Genomic DNA, 4621 nt, shown 5'->3' with positions numbered 1-4621 from the left:
CTTCTTGCTAGTAGACTAAAGCGCAACGCACAACAAGCCTCAACGAAAGTACCCACAAAAAGAAACCCTTAGCACTACCGACGTTAATACCTCTCTCTCTCTCTCTCTCTCTCTCTCATACCCAGTCTAAACCAAACAAGAAAATAAATGGGAATATGGGAATTAATACTTAAGAATTTTAAAAAAATGAACAAGAAAATACATGGAAAAAATGGGAATTAGTCTAAGGGTTCGAAGGCGAACCCTTAGACTACGTTGTGAAATACTATGAATCATTTTTTTTTCAATAACTTTTTAAAATTTCGTGGCTTGGTCTTCAAGCGAAGAAGCTGCGGTACAACCCTGGTAAAACCCTCTTTTCAGATTCTCGTCATTTTCATCATCATCTTTGTTCGTCTCCTCTGCAGATCTCTGTGCAATAGAAGATCCATGGCGACTTCGGCGCTGGAAGGCATCAAGAGTTTCGCGCGGCGGGACGAGCTACTGCGGATCCAGGCGGAGGTGCAGCGCCGGTGGCAGGAGGCCCGCGTTTTCGAGATCGACGTCCCCCCTCCCCCCCGCCCGCCCGGCGACAAGTTCTTTGGTAACTTCCCGTATCCCTACATGAATGGCGCCCTCCACCTGGGCCATGCCTTCTCCTTCTCCAAGCTTGAGTTTGCCTCTGCTTTTTTCCGCCTTAAAGGCCGCAATGTCCTCCTCCCCTTCGGTTTCCATTGCACCGGCATGCCCATCAAGGCTTGCGCAGACAAGCTAGATCGCGAAATAGCCCGATTCGGTAATCCCCCTATCTTCCCCCGAGAACAGGAAACCCTAACCCTAACCTCAGACGAGAGCACAGTCAAAGCTGAGCCTGAGAAGTTCAAAAGCAAGAAGTCCAAAGCCCAGGCCAAATCCGGGGGTGAAGTTTACCAATGGAAGATTATGTCCTCCCTTGGCATCCCAGCAGAAGAGATTTCTAAGTTCACAGATCCTGCCTACTGGCTGACCTACTTTCCTGCCATAGCCATTGAAGATCTGAAGGCCTTTGGTGTTGGTGTGGACTGGCGGAGGTCCTTCATAACTACAGAGATGAATCCGTACTATGATTCTTTTGTCAAATGGCAGTTTAGGGCTTTGAAAAAGCAGGAAAAAGTGGTGAAGGATTTGAGATATGCCATTTACTCTCCTCGTGACGGCCAGCCATGTGCTGACCATGACAGGGCATCTGGGGAAGGAGTCCAACCGCAAGAATACACTCTCATTAAGCTGCAAGTGAAGCCGCCTTTCTCAGGTAAGCTGCAATCTTTGGAGGGAAAGAATGTCTACTTGGCAGCTGCAACTCTGAGGCCTGAGACCATGTATGGTCAAACCAATGCATGGGTGCTGCCGGATGGGGAGTATGGTGCTTTTGAGGTCAATGAAACTGACGTTTTTGTGGTGACCAGTCGGGCTGCACGGAACCTTGCTTTCCAGTTCTTATCCAGGGTCCCTGAGAATCCTATATGCCTGCTTGAGCTAACTGGCCACGACTTGATAGGTGTACCCCTCATCGCACCACTCTCTATGAACAAGCTTGTGTATGCTCTTCCCATGCTGACTATTCTTACTGATAAAGGAACAGGCATAGTGACAAGTGTCCCGAGTGACTCACCCGATGATTACATGGCCCTATCAGATCTGAAGAACAAACCTGCCCTTCGTGCCAAGTTTGGGGTCAAGGATGAGTGGGTGCTTCCATATGATGTTATCCCCATAATTAACATTCCTGACATTGGGGACAAGTCTGCAGAGGTGGTTTGCTTAGACCTGAAGGTCAAAAGCCAGAATGATGAAAAGCTTTTGGCAGAGGCAAAAAAAAGGACTTATTTGAAAGGGTTTACAGATGGCATCATGCTGGTGGGTCAGTATAAAGGTGAGAAGGTGCAGGATGCCAAGCCTCTCATCAAAGAGATGCTGCTAGAGAGTGGACTGGCAGTGAAATACAGTGAGCCTGAGCACAAAGTTATGTCCAGGTCTGGAGATGAATGTGTTGTTGCACTGACAGATCAATGGTATCTTATTTATGGTGAGACCAAGTGGAAATTTAAAGCCGAAGATTGTTTATCAGCGATGGAACTTTACAATGATGAGACAAGACATGGTTTTGAGCATACACTTGGCTGGCTTAATCAGTGGGCATGCTCTCGATCCTTTGGGTTAGGAACGCGTATTCCTTGGGATGAACAGTTTCTTATAGAATCTCTGTCAGACTCCACAATCTACATGGCCTACTACACTATAGCTCATCTGTTACAGGAAGGGGACATTTATGGGCACAAGACTGATGGTATCAAGGTTGAGCAGTTGACTGATGAAGTTTGGAATTATATTTTTTGTGATGGACAATTCCCCTCTACAGACATTCCTGAAAATAAATTGAAACAGATGAGGCAAGAGTTTGAGTACTGGTATCCTTTTGATCTCCGTGTGTCTGGTAAGGATTTAATACAAAATCATCTCACCTTCTGCATATATAACCACACAGCAATATTTCCGAAGGAGAAATGGCCCAGAGCTTTCAGGTGTAATGGTTTCCTGATGCTCAACTCTGAGAAGATGTCCAAATCTACAGGAAATTTCCTAACCTTGAGACAGGCCACAGAGGAGTTCTCAGCTGATGCGACAAGATTTGCATTGGCAGATGCTGGCGATCTTATGGATGATGCAAACTTTGTTTTTGAGACAGCTAATGCTGCAATTCTTCGCTTGACAAAAGAGATTACGTGGATGAAGGAAGTTCAGGCATCAGAGTTTTCCTTGAGAGAAGGGCCTGCAACTCTTTTTGCCGACAAAGTTTTTGAGAATGAGATCAACATAGCTGTTCATGTAACAGAACACAATTATGAATCCTTGATGTTTCGCGAAGCATTGAAAACTGGTTTTTATGACCTTCAAACAGCTCGAGATGAATACCGCCTGTCATGTGGTGCTATGGGAATGAACAGGGACCTTATATATAGGTTCATGGATGTGCAGACGCGGCTACTGACTCCAATTTGCCCTCACTATGCGGAGCATATCTGGTCATCAGTTATGGGTAGGGAGGGTTTTGCAGTCCGAGCTAGTTGGCCCACAGCACCTCCTGCAGATTCAACATTGCAGCGTGCAAATAGATATCTGCAAGACACTATCACACTTTTCAGAAAGTTGTTGCAAAAGCAGATGATAGTGAAGAAGGGCAAGGCACCTGTTTCAAGTGACTCCAAACCTATGATAGGGTTTATATATGTGGCTGAAAAGTATGATGGTTGGAAGGAAGAATGTTTGAAGGTCTTACAGCAGAAGTTTGACATTCAGACAAAGAGCTTTGCTCCGGATGCAGAGATCGTGGATGCTTTACAGAGCAGTCCTGTTGGAGAGATAGGCGACCTCAAACAGATAAAAAAGATGTGCTCCTCCTTTCTAAAATTTAAGAAGGATGAAGCTCTTGCTGTGGGGTCTCATGCGCTGGATGTGAAGCTGCCGTTTGGTGAAATGCAAGTTCTTCAAGAGAACTTGGACCTGATCAAGAGGCATTTGGCTTTGGAGGAATTGACTGTCTTTTCTTTCACAGATGCAGATGCCCTTCGCATGGTGGGGTCTCGGATATCTGTTTTGAAGCAGTCTCCTCCATCTCCAGGAAGCCCAGTTGCAATTTTCCTTTCACGTGCTGACGCCCCAGGAGAAGAGAATCTAGAAAATGGTGTGAGCAGAGTGCATATCTAAGATGACTCCAATGAACCCAATTTTGTCCCCCTCTCTCAATTTAGTTCATAACTTTTGCTACTAAAGGTTTCCACATGCAACATAAGTTCTCAACTTATTGTGTTGCCTGCATAATGAACTATTTTTCGAAAACTTTGGTTTTGACATTATTATAAAATATGGTTTTAATGCTCTAAACATGTGTCCCTGATGGAACCTTGGGTGCTGCAGGAGTTAAGCTTAAACTGGTGGTCTTGAGGGCATATATATGCTTATATGTAGTTCTGCATGTGAACAAGCACCAACTCGGGGATATTTTCGTTCCACGGTTTTTTCCCCCTAGACATTTGGTGTGAAAGGACAGCTAGACTAATTTTATTATTATGTCTTGTACTTGTGGTTGTGTACACACAACCTTATCATTCTAATACATTCAGCAACGCATCTCTTTCTCTCTCTCTTGCATGTTTTTTGTCCCCGTTTCTTACACATTAGGGCTAAGCCTAACCCAACAACGGTATTGAAGTCCAAGGTTTATCATGCCTTGTCAGAGCCCAAAATTTTCATACATTTTACAACCACACAACGCTTGGAATCACTTGTATGTTACATACCTAGTACTAACCCTTGGGTTAGGGACTAAGCCGATAGGGTTAGGGAGCCTTGGGATTAGGGAAAGTAGGCATATTCAACTGGCTAAGGTTATTGGCTATTTATGATCAGAGTGTTATTTATAACAGCAATAAGCACCATAGATAATGTTACCGAGGGTCCTTAATTGGTGGTATGGGATGCAAGGGTTGACTAGCATGGACTCGTGGGAGTGGCTCGGAGGAAGTTTACATATGCGAACGTACGATTGGGTGGTGAGTTTGCATGTATGCTTCTTAGTTTGTACTGATCTTGTTTATGCTTGTGT

The 4621-nt window shown here is 44.8% G+C and overlaps 1 pseudogene across 1 annotated transcript; it reads left to right on the top strand.

Annotated features, from left to right (window-relative positions):
- The first annotated feature begins 275 nt into the window (after positions 1-275).
- LOC147624443 (leucine--tRNA ligase, cytoplasmic pseudogene) lies at positions 276-3900 on the top strand (annotated as a pseudogene). Its single transcript, XR_015269099.1, has one exon. The product of XR_015269099.1 is annotated as a leucine--tRNA ligase, cytoplasmic pseudogene (transcript).
- Positions 3901-4621: the final 721 nt, after the last annotated feature.

Source organism: Cibotium barometz, chromosome 25 (genome assembly GCF_041138505.1).
Source record: "Cibotium barometz isolate CiBa-2024 chromosome 25, ASM4113850v1, whole genome shotgun sequence".
In the NCBI taxonomy this organism is placed as follows: domain Eukaryota; kingdom Viridiplantae; phylum Streptophyta; class Polypodiopsida; order Cyatheales; family Cibotiaceae; genus Cibotium; species Cibotium barometz.
The sequence above is the reverse complement of the archived record's forward strand: the minus strand, read 5'-3'. Positions and strand labels throughout refer to the sequence as shown.